General features: G+C 41.1%; 2 protein-coding genes across 4 annotated transcripts in view; one reads left to right on the top strand and one right to left on the bottom strand.

The window, feature by feature from the left end:
• Positions 1 to 15087, bottom strand: part of LOC139108808 (cyclin-dependent kinase 4) — a 52623-nt gene that overhangs the window by 29042 nt on the left and 8494 nt on the right. The window lies entirely within an intron of this gene.
• The window catches only part of LOC139108800 (uncharacterized), a 32597-nt gene continuing 22155 nt past the window's right edge, over positions 4646 to 15087 (top strand). Inside the window, exon 1 of one of the 2 annotated variants that reach the window (XM_070667387.1) lies at positions 4646 to 5342. The gene's annotated coding sequence lies outside the window, so the exon portion shown is untranslated. The remainder of the gene's footprint in view (positions 5343 to 15087) is intronic. The other variant, XM_070667389.1, reaches the window with a different exon arrangement.

The raw sequence follows: 15087 nt of genomic DNA, 5'->3' as shown, positions 1-15087 counted from the left end.
ACCTCGCGGAATTATGCGAGATTAATTTATATTATACGCAATTTTCGTGGAATCTTAATTTTATATTTTCCAGCTAGTTTCGCCGAAGTAATCGAGGTGGCTAATTAAACTGCTTCTTTTTACACCGGAACTCAGCATTAATTTAGTACTAATAAGCTGAATTTATGCTCCATTATAGTCTTTTAATCAAAGGGGTTTAATGAAACGAACAGGGTGGAGAAACAGTTTGCTCTACAACGTTCTTTCTTTCTTTTTTTCCATATTTTTGTTCCGCACGCTTTTGAATATTCTCGTAATGGTGCACTTCTTCTAGTTTCTAAAGTAGTCAGTAGGGAAATTTCGCGTGAATCACCGCCTCGCGGTACAATGCATTTCACTTTCCCTATCTACGTTTATTACCCGATATTTTTCTGGACTTACGGCATTGTCTCGCATCTTTTTTAAATTTATAGAGACATTACGAGACATTTCAAGAAACGTTACGCCAAATTTATTACGGAAAGAAACGTTGGATCGCTCGCTATTAATTACATAAAAATCGACATATTTTTCAAACGACGTCGAATATGCTTGATATTTCTCGAGCAGAACGCGGTACGCCCCCAAGATAAATTACAAGTTCGATGGTTTTAATAAACATCGCATCTGGATTGAAAGTGTTATGCGGCGATTGCATTGCACTTATCAACGGAGAACAGCTGGAATTACACGACGATGACGTAAATCGATTAGCGGTATTTTAATATTTAATTCATAATTTTTTTTTCTTTTTTTTTCTCTTTAAGTGGGCGTATTAACAAGAGCGCTCGCGGTAATATATCTTTTTTAAAATTATCCCAGTTATTTTTCGAAGAGGCGAAATTGATTTTCGTTGTCGTTACTCAATTAAAGCGCGGGTCGTGTCAAGGAAATTGACCGGCCGTCCTCTATTAACCCTATTGAGGCGACAACCTCGCTTTGTAATTCCGTAATCCTATATTGCAACTTGATTCGTGCCAGTTGCTCCTCCGCCGCAGCTTTGGCCTGATCTTGATCACTTCAATACCAAAACGGGGGAAAAAAAAGGTGCAACAACGCTGCTAGTTGCATTTGCGAGTGACGACGCATTTTCGCGGAGAACAATTTTTCTTTTTCAAATAGATATATTAGCTTTTATTCGATTAATCTCGTTTAAGGTTAATTAAAATAATGCAAACGTTAAGGTGATCGTGGAATTAGTATAGGAATTTCGAACAACAGTAGTAGGTGCTGGCTCGTATGTCAAGGAAATCCTCTCGGATTTTAACCTCCGCCTCTCTAATGTCAGAGCTTGCTAAGCTAAGCCTTGCGATTTCCTGGGAAACCTTGGTCTCGTTCATCGTGAGCGATTAAATAGGACACGATTTTTGTAAACGAATGAAATGATATATAAATATGTAAGTTAAATGTAAAAAAAAAAAAAATGCATGAAATAGCGTATAAAGATTATTGGCTTGTGATAATAACGAAACTCGAATAAATTTATAATTTCGATTTAAAGCAAATTAATTTTTGATACAAATTTCTATCTTGCAATGTAATGCAAATAGTTTTAACAATTTTTTTTTGTACAACGTGTGAATCGTGTAAAGTAGTGGATACGCGGATATTGAGCTGACATATCGGGAAAATTTTTATCAGTCGGCGTCGCTGATAATTCGGCAAGGGGCGTGATCAATTTTATTTATAGCACATGCATATTACATAAAATTATATATATATATCCATATATGTGTGCGGTTAATATTTATTTCGGTTTATAAAAGATCTTTATAAAAGATTATAAAATATCTATTCCGTTTTTATCAAAAGATTTTATTTTATAAAGTTTTTTTCTTATTTTTTTTTAACGTTAAAAGTCATACGTCATTCTCTTTCGTTCACCGCTTTTTTGATTAATTTTAGAAATCCCCTAAATAATTACATAAAAAGCGTAAGCAATGACAATAAATCATGAGTTATTCGTTTTGCCTACATAAATCAAATAGCGAGATTGCATAATAAAATGACGATTCACTCGTTGATGCTTGTTAAAACTATTCGCTTCATAATTAATTTTATTTTAAATTCAAGTCAAATCTACGCACTTACGAGTTGAGGAACAAATGTTTCCGTTTTCATTTTTTGTCACGTAAATCGTTTCCTTTTCTTTTACTTTTTTTTCCTCGAGTCGAGTCATAAAAGAGAAATCAATAAAACTCTCGGTTTTACTATTACCTTATGATTGCGGCAATCTTTAATTATACAAAAATGTGACTTGCGTACCGAGGCTGTAATCTGTAATCGGTCAAGTTACATTTTTCATGCTCACTGACTCCGCTTGCATTGCAGCTATCGGTTTTGTTTATAGAAAGTCGGCAAATACAGCCGTAACGTAATTTTAGCGAAGCGCCAAAGGTATCGTTCGTTTTAACATGCGTAAATACTTTAACGTTCTCCTTTGACCGACGTTTCTAACTCTCAAAAGTCGTTAACGTATAGCTAACAAGATATTTGATGATTTTAGAGCATCTTGTTACGAGTACACGACGAGAGGCTTTAGTCGCAAAACTGAATTTCATGCGGAAGAGTACCATTAAACTTTTCGTCGATACGCAATAAGCTTAAGAGGAAAGTTTCAGCGGTGTAATAATAATGGTTTTTAAAGAGCCAAGGCTGCTCATAAATTTTACAAGTTTGCGTCGAGTTTTTCAATTATCGCTCACGACAAAAAGTTTTCGAGCTTTTTCTATTAAATAAAATATAGGATTGCACAGCGACGGCAGTGACGAGGTACGTTATCGGCGGATTAAATCGCGGGATAAAAAAAAATTTACATAGTATCCGTTATCACTGCACAGTTGAGTAAAGTGTGCAAACGTGATTTTTGGATTCGCGGCACCAGGAAGTCATGCATTGTTGCAAACGTGCGGTGGATTTTCACGTTTTGTCGCGCGCACGTACGATAAAGAGTGTGTACATAACAGACGTACGGAGAAAAAGTGCATTCTCTTGCCGTCACAAATAGACGTCAGCGATGTGATTTACGCAAAAAAAAAAAAAAGAAAAAAAAAAATTCCAACGGCCTTGCATATCGTCGCGTGAAACGTGCTCGACGTGTGGAAATCCGGACAATTGAAAGCACGAACCAAGCAACGATTCCACCGGCGAAAATTCAGAAAAACTCCCTGCCTCTTTGTACTATTCACGTTATTTAATATATTATTATTCATTAAAATATTATATTAACCTTGTTACACTTTGACGCCGTTTACTTTATCGTTTCCTCCGCGATTAAAGTTACGTGCAGTTTAAATAAGAGACCCCGGAGCGCTACGATGATTTTCCTCCGCCAGGCATTTCGCAAATTTGATCGCGTTTAATAATCGCATTCCCTCGAACGCGAAACGAACAGTTTTTCAGCAAAGTAATTTATTTAGCGGGCGGATTAATGTAATTTATTACTTTAATGCACGCGAGACCGCTGTAAGAACGGTCATTGCCGTTCCGCTGGCGGTTTCCGGAGTCATATGTGCCAATTTTCGAAAGACGGGGCTTCGTAATGAGGGGACAAGCATAACGGTGCACGTCACGCCGACAACTTTTGTATTATTTTCGCGGTATCTTGCGCGTGCATATATCGCGGATAATTGCCATCTGTGCTCCGCGGAAAAATACTCTGCAACATGCGGAGCCTCCGTTTCGCCATGCCTCTTTGAAATGACACGTAACCAACGATTCCCGCGAGCTTTTGCATTTACGCTAAACAAGACAGACGTTGCGATCAAACGCGCATTTTTACAGCGACGCATGCGTTTGTTTTCAAGAGTGGAAATTAATTCAAATTCGAAAGTTTCATTCGTTACGAATATATTACGGATCTTTCGTCGTTTCCGCGAGCTCGAAATGTAATCGGCCGTTAATCGCCTGGGCACTGTTTAAAGGCTGTTGTTCGGGAAAATCAGCCGGCGAACAATAGATATTGCGCGGCGTTATCATCCCGGCGTGGATTTCCGCCTTTTACTACCAGTTTCATTCCGCTCCGCCGCACGCGAATCGGTATGCGCGCGAATACGCGAAGTACGTGTACGTACGTACGTGTACGACCAGAAGGCCTTCCCCACCGCATCGATCTTGTCATCTCCAGCAGGTCGTGAAAGAATCATGACTCCGACCGCAATGTTTGCCTATCATCAGCATTCGCAAGCTTGCGATGAAAAGATTGCGAGTGTGCGAACGAGAGTTTTACGAGACGGCCACGATTAGGCTCGGTTGTTTGCGAACGGCTTTATGAAAAATCTTTTCCCTTCGTGTCAGTTCAGCCGCGGCGAGCGAGCTCACAGTCGCGATGTCGCCGCGATATGTTTGAAAACATTTACGTACCTCTCGCGAATATTAATCACTGTCGCTTTATTAACCGCGCGCGTGCTAATTAGCGACGACAAGCAGTCGAATTTGTACAAAAAAAAAAAAAAGAAAAAAAAAAGGAAACGACGTGTGTCAAACGCGTCGCGCTCTATCGCGATTTTCGCCATCGTGCATCATTCGCGACGGTAATCGGAATCGTGTACAACTTATCGCGACGAACGGAGTTAAATACCACTCGCCATTGGCGAACCGGTGCATCATTCAACGAGGAAACCTCGGCCGACGGTCGCGATCGGTTCCTCGCACACTTGGAGAACGCCGATCTGCGGTATCGCCTTTTACCAGGAACGACGCATGCGCGCGGTACCTGTCGGCTTAAACGCATCAAAGCATACGACGCCGCCTGCACCTCCACCGTCGCGGACGGTCAGTAACGCGCCGAGCGTCATTGTGGAAAGGTGGCATTTTTTTTTTTTCCTCGTTCCCTTCTCCGGTTCGTTCGTCGTTCGCGCCCGCTTGGCGCCAAACCGGAGGCAGAGAACGGGGCAAGTCCGCGCGTGGCTTTACGCGTAAATTCTTTTTCACGGGTCCGCGCGTTTACCTAATTAAACCACCGGGCCAGCTCGATTCGATCGATCGCGGCGGACGAAGCGCGAAGTTGACGCATATTAAAGCAAGTGCGAAGAGAGAACGCGTCGTCATGGGTACCATGTGTTGTGCCCCGCGGGTGTAGAGTGCGGACTGCGCGCGGTAGGACGAGGTAAGGGGAACGGGAAGCGACGTGCTGAGAAAGGATCGAGGATACGGTACGCGTGGGCTAAACCGCAACTGGCCGGGACCGAAGTCTCGTTGTCGGTGCACGATAGAGAAACGGAGCCGGAGGAGACGGGCGAAGACAGAAGCGGCAAGGAGTAGACGATAATGCGGAGCCGCTGTTTCCACCTTCAGCGACAGGACGACGTTCGGATTTGCTCGTAGTAAGTGAGATAGACCGCCGGAGATGTTCCCGCGGAAATAACAATCCGACCGCGATCGAGTTTCCTACGGCGACATCGCGGGGGGGGATCGGCCCACCCTCGGAAAACCTCCCCCTTGCTAACAACTACGCTCCGTACTCTTTGGAGCAATCCAAATTATATCTGCATTGATCACCGGGGTTTGTCAATCGTGAAAATGTCTTATCATTATTATTATTATTATTTTAAATATAATTTAAGCAATATTTCTGTTTCTTTTTTCTTTTCCTGGCTTTTTTTTTTTTTTTTAATATATTCTCGACGTTCAATCTTTTCAAGTACTCGCTTTCCTTTTAATTCAACGAACAATAAGTGAAACGGCTGATAATGAATAAGAAAGTACGGGTAACATTTATCACCTCGTAAAAAATGATCGAATCTCTTTTTGTTTCTAAGCTCCCTTTCACGTAAATTTCTTTGCGTATTCTTTTGAATCAAATAAAAAAAGGAAAAAAAAAAAAATAAATTATATGAAAGCGCGCGCGTGTGTTGGTTCTCATACGATCGAATGTGACACACTTGCCACGTAAATTCGAGACTTGTGAACGGCGAAAATTAAACATATGAAACGTGAAGCGTTTCACTATTGCATCAGTCACGTATCGATGAATTTTATATCTACAATAATAGCAACGAATCGTTACAATAATATAGGCCGCGGAAGTATCGAATTTCAACATGTAAATTCTTCGTTTAAAGAGCGGGAAGATAAATACCGCGAATATTACATTTTAAAAAAATAGAAAGAATTACTGACGAATGAAAATGTCGAGCGCGCCAAATCGACGCGCAGCAACAACGTTACTTAATTTAATTACACGAAGCACTACGGCGTACGCATTATTGGAAACGCAATGGGACAATATTTCAAGATGGTAGTCGCCCGAAAGTGATCAATCATTCACGCACCCTTTCACATTTTCCTCGAGATGCCTAAGGCAAAAGTCGATCGCCGAATAAGGGAAAAGACGCCTAATTTATTCTCTGCTTGTTAATTAACAAACTTTTCCGTATGACACAAAACTCGCGACACCGATGTCGGACCTACATCTCTAAAATTCGCGCGGCATGATGCTTGAACATTTAAAGGTGGACCTTTTTTAATCGAGCGCCGTTACGTCTGCGTTAATCAGAATCGCGATGCCAGCCGGCGATCCCATTGCCCTCGATTTTCACGTAAGAACGGTCACGCGTCGGTTCCGTTGACGTTGCTTTAAAGAGTTAAAAATAAGGTGCAGTCTGTTTGAGGCGATCGACCGTAAACTAAACGGCACGTATACTGCGTGCGAGTGCAATATAATATCAACCGGAGGAAATTATTCCTAAGCACACGGACACGTGACTTCTTTAAAATGCAGCTCCTTAGCGAACGCGACCAGCGGTCGTTTCCATCGGCACGACTCGCGTCACATAAATGTACAAATTTAATTTTATATAATATATAATTGAGAATAAACGCTCGCTGTGTTCTATTCGATTTCATTGATCCGGCAGCACGTAACTCCGCGCCGTATGTCTGTTTCGCAAGAGGCCGCACGTATTCAAGAATCCTTAAAAGCCCGATGAATACTTAGAGTTGCAAGTAGCATTATGTAATAATTCCTCGACGTCGCCGGTAAATCAGCTAAAGAAATTCCCTTTGTGTCGCGTACGCAGCATCGCGCCCACCGTTTCCATCGTAAGTCGCAACATCGTTTCTCGAGAGGGTAAAATCTTTTTCTATTTTTTTCTTTTTTTTTCTTTTGCGAGACACGAAATTAATAAGCGCGGATCATTTGCATTTTCTCGTTTCGATTGAAAATGTACGCGAGCTCGTTGTAAGACGGCCCTAAACGATCATTGGTTATACTTTTGTACTACATAACTTCCAATATCGCGCTTAATCGTTTTGCTTTCGGTTTCAGCGTCGTACTTTGGTTTTAGTCATCGGTAGAGTACTTTGTAGTAATGATACGCGATCCTCGCACGCACTCATTCTTCCGCATCTCATAAATAACGTGGGGCACGTGAGCGCTGAGAGTTCCCATCGCGCAATTATGCCCGTAACTTTTCCTTACCGGTACTCGTTTATCACCTACGCTTTTCGCGCGGCTGATTAGCTAGTGGAAAACGCTTAACACGCGATTAACCTTCGGAGCAACACGTAAAATAAATGTAAAGCGGTTTGGCGATCGTTCATTTCGAATTATTAAATCACGTATCTGTTACTTTTTAATTTTTTAATCTCTTTTTTTTAATTTTTTGTTGCCACGAGCACAATCCTCGCTTTTTTAAACAATACAAAGATTACAACAAAAACATCTGGCGTGTAATGCTTTTCGGCTGAAGCGAGTTTAATCGAATTCAAAGTCCATATTTTTTTGAAGAATGCAACGCTTGCAATTAGTCAGAGATGCCATTAATCAGTTGAAAGCCTTGGTTATCACAAACGTGTATCTGATTTCTTTTTTCTTCTCCTTTATTTTATTTTATTTTTTTTTTTCTATTTTTTCTATTTTTTAACGGGTCAGAGTTTAATGAGAACAAAATCCAGCTCGCAGACAAATCGCGCCCGGCGCGATTACAACGCGCGCGATCGTTATTTGAAAACGATCAAAGCTTTGTGGCGAATTAATCGTATAATGAATTTCAGCGCTGCGGAATTTACGGAGTAATTTTATTATTTAATAGCGGAGCGTCGTGCTGAAATTGCAATTCTGGAATGTGGCTCCGGGCCGGATAAAGAACTCACTCCAATAACAATCGTAAAATACGCAACGGTACGTCGCAACGAATACCGTTACTTTGACCAGATTCTTCTATTACATTAGTTTCAATTTACTCCGCGTAATTTTCCTACCGACAGAATTTTTGTGGCGCGTATCTTCGCGGAGGAATACAAGAGGTTCTGTTCGCCGAACCTGCAAGAATGACTCAGACAATTTCAGAGGAAGCTTGAGTCATAATTTATGAAACGGTCTGCTCAAAGATTGCGCGATCGCGCCCGTCAGGTTTTCCTCACTCTTTAATATTATTATTATTTTTTTTTTTATTGCCTTGCGTGCAGATTATTCGTTTTTAAATTGCACAGCATCGAGATATCTAGACTGTTAAGCATACAAAGCTGTTAGATAGTACTGATGACACGAGCTCCTGGTCAATACAAAACAAAGAAAGATTCGCAGAGTTAAAACCTGCGATTTAGTGTTCGCGATAGGAAAGTTTTTTTTTTTTTTTTTTATTTAATAAAGCTAACCCAAAGCTGAGGTTTAAGATTAATATTCAAGATTAATTTACTAGACGTACTCTCGACGTGTTGTTATTAAAGCGAGCTCTAAACTGGTCAAAGAAATCATAAATGAGAGAAATCTAGGACATTATGTACAGTCTGTTACAATACTGCTTATCAAATAATACTGAATATTACGGTCATCGGTGCAACAATTTGATTCGAAGCGCGATAGGAATCGACGCAATTATCCGCATTTTCAGATCCTAATCAGGCTGCAATTACAATGTATTACGATCGCGTATATCTGCTATTTGAATTTACAATGAGCGCTCACGGAATACCGAGGTTCTCACCAGGATTGATTGCGGATCGATTTTGCATACCGCGTCAAATGCGAGAAACGATCTTATTTTATTTTATTTTTTTTTAAATTTATTTACTCGTTTTCTTTCCCGTCAGATTTTTACACGGCAGAGCGAGCAGTGGATGTACAGCAGATCCGAAAAGCTGGGTCCAAAATCTTACGCGTGTCCGAATACGCGAGGTGTACATTTGGATACACGCGAGATGTCCCGTTTTAATCTCCGTTGATAAATATCTCTCGCAACGCGCTGCGTATTTTAGCTGGCTCAGAAAGGATATTACACAGTCGAATTTTCGTCCGGACTTTTGTCCGACGCTTTTATATCGGGCGGAGTATACAGGTGCGCGTTTTTATATCGCAGTATGCCACGCTGATACCGTGACGCGAATTTATATTGAAAATGTCGACTGCGTCGCGCGTTGCAGCTTGCTTTTTTTTGGGGGGAATAAATAACTTCGTTACCGACAGCTTTGTATTAAAAGCAATTTCTTTTTAGGGCTTAGAAAATAATTAAATTCTATGAAGCGTAACGTTTTTTGGGAATCAATTACATTTATTTGTGTAATCGTAAATCCGTGAACGTTTTGTCGATTGCCTATTCGCGACACGCCGCACGATAATCGAAGGAATGAAAATGCTTTGTATAACCGTGGCAGATGACTCGTCAGTGCCAAGCAATGCGAGGAATGCCTGCCACTGTCTTCCATGAAATCTTTTCTCCTTCGTCGGTTGGGAAACGAAGCGCGAGCATGCGATGCTGCACGGCAGGAAACGTAATTGCCGCGGTCCCTTTTTCTTTGGAAAAATAAACTTTATCCGGTACATTATCAGATTTATTAACGTACGCTACGTTACGGCGGATAGAAAAATGTTACGTCCTCCTCTTCGCACAGCATTTTATACCCGGCGGTTCGTTGGTCACATTAGTTTGTTTTCCCTTCCATTAAGGCACATTTAGGCCGGTAGCTTTTTCCATCGATAATTAATTTGATAAATTCGTGCAAAAATAGCGGGCTGAATACGCGGCGCAACGTCATTACGAAAGCATTTTACGTATTTTCGCGTTTTAATAATATTTAATGACACTCGTGCCGAAAATATTTCAACGATGCTTTAAAATTACGTGATTTTTCTAATTTTGAGACGAATCTGTGAGAACCTCGCAACCCGTAAACTTTCAACTAACGTAGGAAGTTTTTCTACAAATAAAAAAAAAACTAAAAAAGAAAAGAAAACTTGTCTATCCGTATTTCTTTGTCGCCTCCCTGCGCAGCTTCTCAGCTTATTTTCTTTCACATGCCTTCGCGTACGCATGCCCCTACGACGTGACATTCTCTTCACGAGCACACGCAACGCGACAGTGTCATTATGATTTTTAATTTGTGCACCCGTAGGACAAAGCCCTCGAGCCCTCGGCGCGCAGCATAAAAACGCAATAATGTATGTACCTGCACCTCGTCTGGAATTTATATGCAAATAAGATCGCGAGGAAAACGATGTTCGTGGAAGACAATAATGATCGGCGATAGTAACGATTAATGCGCGAGTCCTCACTGTTATTAATGTTTCTGTTGCTCCTACGTTGTAACAAACGTTTTCGGGCTTTATATTAAAACGCTATTAAAATAATAATACCCTGCGTATCGCGGCGATGCGCTCGTAAGCTTTTAACGACGAAACATTTTCGTTGGAACGCATCTGAATTATTAAAGGAATTTATAACGCACGTATACGTATTCGTAAATCAGACACAGCGTATAATGCCATTTAAATCTCGATATCTTTATTTAAAAATTAATATCTGATTTACTTCACGGTGAAACCGTCTGCGAGAGCACTCGTCCGCCCGCGTTTGTTTACGTTTATCATACAACTGATATTATTTTTACTTCTGTTATTTTAACGCGCGTCTCTCTCGATGTCATTGTTTGCGTAATACCGTGCACAATGAGTCATTTCATTTTACGATCAGATGGGCTATTCCGTCGCATTGTCGGGGCATTGGAATTAATATCTGTGACGGACGCACACTCGCGCGGCGCGTATGTGTCGCATGCATGCACAGATACACGCGCGCACACTCATTCGTACGTATATATGCGGGTATGCGTAGACATAGACACACGTCTGACTGAGCTTAACCAATTTCGTACCAATTAAAGTTGCGGTTGTACGTATGCGGTGCCCGCACCGTGTAAGGGATATGGAAATATAGTTTATTGTGATGTACAATACGGCACGACGGCAATTTGATCACGATCAAAAATAAAAATCCTACAAATTGAAAATGACTTTTGCCACGATACGTAAAATCCATTTTCGAACTCCATACCGGGTTATTTTTCTATCGTCTGTTCGGATCGAGATGGTTTCTTAAATTGGAAAATTTTTTTCTACTTAGCGGGTAAGAGCGTTTAAGATCTTTGATCGATTTTGAACAATATTTGATTGTAAAACGGTGACGTCATGTGAGATTGCGCAAAATATTCAACGAAAAAAAAAAAAAAATAAATAAAAAAGAAAGGAAAAAAAAAAAAATACCTCTCCATGCGAGCCAGAGATTCGTATGAATTATTAACCAGAAAAACATGAACGGGGGCGGAGTATTTTAATAAATAATTCCGCGGCTGCTCCCTTTTGGGTGCTGAAACTTCGGAACTTGAACCGGCGATTTTTTATATCGATATCCAAGCCTTTGATACTGCATGAGTCACGTCAACGTCAATAATATTCTAGCCGCTCGGCAATCAATGAAACATTCGAGTTAATATGTCACCGGACACCGTAAGAACATCTCGCGCGTCAATACGCAATGCGACGATCGATTCGGTTTCACGAGAGTACACAGAAGTATTTTGCTATCCAATGCACGACCCTTGCATTAATTATTATTATAATTATTCAACGCGCTCGCTGTTGCATTAAGCTCATCATAGCGACAGAGGTGCTAGTTTATCAAATGGTCCACCAGTTAAGCGGATTTGAAGCCGACAATACATAATGCATCGTACGCTTTTTCGTGGACTGGCGAGGTCATAAATAATTTCACTCAAAATATCGCGGCGGTCGTAAAATATCGACACGAGAGAAACTCCGCCTGTTGAACTAAAGATATTATAGACTCGACCCGTAGCAAACTTCGCCGCTAATTCTGGACGACTCGATTTCTTTCCGTCGCTCGTTCATAAGATTCGCAAGAGGGAGAAGAATAAATTAGCAGCTCGAAATAAGCTCCAGGTGAGAAAATACTATCAAGCGCGAATAAATGACGCAGTGGTAAAAGACATTTTATGTACGTGTAATCGGGCTTTGTTTTCTTCCATTTACATCGTCGCCTCGGTAAATAACCATCCCGTGCCGCACGGACAAAGAGTAACGAGTAGCCGCGACTTGTGTAATGGCATTAAAATGTCAGGTCAAGTGACTGGCGAAGCTAAGTCGGGTCTGTGCAATCGTAGCCTCTCCGTATGCTCGATCTACGCGAATATAACAGCCACAGAAGGGCGCGCCTACTCCCATTCTCCATGGGTGCACTCGTAAATGCCGCGTTTGAATTGCTCATCTGGCAATTTTTTTTGTTTCCCCCCCCCCTTTAATCGTTGCGCAGTTAAAAGGAATTTTGTCTATCGCGCCATTGCGAAATATGCCGTGGGAATTTTTGCTCGCGATGCTCGCGCCTTTTCTCGTTCCGGCATGCCATGGAATATCGCAAAGGGATATCACTCGGTTCGCGACCCACCCGTGTTCGATTTTCGGTGCTGCGGTTCGATTTGAAGGGAGCTTAATCCGCAGCGAGTCGTCGTGGCACACATTACGTGCTACGGCCGGTACGCGTTAAGGAGAAACCGGAAGCGTCTATTTTCAATCGCGCGTCAACCACGTCCGGCAATTCTCTATATTAGTACCGTACTATTCGAAAGATTCCGCCGTGATTTGTCACGTGAATATGCGTGCGCGCGCGACGCATTAAATCAAACACATTGAAGTGGACGGCTATCTTGCTCGCAGATTAACACGATAACATTGCCAGATAATCCTTTTATTGGAACGCCAATTTGGTACTCGCCGTCGAGAGCCGAGGTGGCATATACTATATATATTCATATAGTATATATATACAGCCGTGGCTAAATCAAAATTATCGAAACGAAACGGTTCTGAAATTTCCGTGACACAACTCGGTGCCTGCAACGCGTTAATATAATTAACGTAACATTTTCCAAAATTACCTTTTCGCGAATAAATAATTATTACTTAATTGCCTTTACGTAATGTTATTCGTGCGTTATAAAATAAACCGCTGTTAACGTGAACGATCAACTCGGTCAAAGTAAAAGCTTCAATTTCTTTTTTTTTCTTTTTTAATTCGCTATTTTCATATCACGAGTGACGTTCCGTCATGTACACACGCGTTAATGAATTTCAATGATGAGCCTACTTTGCAGCGAAGGGAACCAAGGTTTACTTTTCAGAGAGCCGTGGCCGCTATCAACTCCGCTCTCTCCTCTCTTTTTCTCTCTATCTTTCTCTTTCTCTACCTCTGTTGTTTTAACCCGGAGTAAAATATTGTTTCAGTGTCAGCGTACTTCTCTCTTCTCTCTCATTGCTAAGCGATAATATTACGTTATATAACATTTATCTACACGGTGAAGCGTATTCTCGGGTGGTAATTAAGGGCAGAGGATTATCAAACAGATGTCATGGCTACAATATTTTATTCTCCTTCCTGTGTGCTTTACAAGCGAGTTATCGTTCAATCTTTCTAAAGAACTCTTTGTACGCCACTTGTTTACTGCTCTACAAATGCAACGGTCGAAAATTATTATTACTATTATTTTTTTTTTTTTTACAAAGTAAAATAAAGAAAAAATATTTTACGCGAAACGAGACCAACGTTGAATGTTAATTAACCAACCACGCGTGAATTTAATATTTCAACAAATGCGTAACGTCTACGAGCTATTAATAAAGCCCCAATGAAATTGCACATCCATAAATTTTTATTGCGCCGTAGCCGCTGTATGTTACGACTAATCCAACTTTCACTACTTCGTAAAAACGAAACTCCGCTTCCGGACAGACATTGCGTGCCTGCTGGCTATGCCACACTTTCCTTTGTGTCCCTAACAACGCACGACCAGAAATTATTTAGATTTCGAACGCCATTTTATTTCATTAACAAATAAAAGGAAAAAGAATTCATAAATTAATTTGCATTCGTTTGTATCTCGTTAAAAAAAAAAAAAAAAAAAAAAGAAAACGATTGCTTCAGCAGACGCTTAATCTTTACCTCTAAAAATAGCCTTTAGTATTATTATTCGACGTTGGGTTTAACAGTCCTGTTTAACAATTTATAATTGCTAATCGCATCTTATGTACCCAACGCGCGGAGGTTTGCCGATGAGGCAATAAAACGCGAATGTCGGGTATTATCGAACAAAGGATATCTGACGAGATGCGACGCGATTAATCGTCCGATTCACGCCCGTGGAAACATCCTGGGAATATTTTCCACGGAGAAACGTCGTTATGCCGGCCTCGCGCGAACAATGCCCTCCTCGTGACGGTAATTCGCGGTCCCCATCGCTATTTTGCAATTTGCTTTCGCGCGATGCGAGTGACGTTACTCGCCTGTGACACAATGAACAGGCCGGGGGTCTTACGGGAGATCGTAATACGCCGTGGCACTCCTAATTAGCAGCGGCACGTCAAGCGAGGATAGACGGCAGCGGCGAAGAAAAAAAAAAAGGATGCCGCGAGTGCTGATAAATTGGCGAAATTAAAAATCTCTTGTATTTTCGAGCTAGCTCTGAAGTTAACGCACGGCAACGGAGCGAAATTCATACCTAGATTATCCGTATCATTATCCATTATCATTATCATTACCCGTATCACTTGTGATTCCTATCGCAGAGGCGAATGAGCTGACTAGTCCCGCGGAACCGAAATACATACTGCATTCAAATGTATACGTGATTTGTATAAATATATATAAAATCGGCGTATGTATATAAACATATTCTTTTTTTTGTCTTCTTTTTAGCGCGTTCGAAGCGAGCATTCTCCCGTGATCCACTCGGCGGCGAACAAACTAAAGAGAGTGTAATGGGACGTCATTGTTCGGCAACGCA

The sequence above is a fragment of the Cardiocondyla obscurior genome, linkage group LG16, assembly GCF_019399895.1.
Source record: "Cardiocondyla obscurior isolate alpha-2009 linkage group LG16, Cobs3.1, whole genome shotgun sequence".
In the NCBI taxonomy this organism is placed as follows: domain Eukaryota; kingdom Metazoa; phylum Arthropoda; class Insecta; order Hymenoptera; family Formicidae; genus Cardiocondyla; species Cardiocondyla obscurior.
Note: the sequence above shows the minus strand (reverse complement) of the source record. Positions and strands in the feature narration are given on the sequence as shown.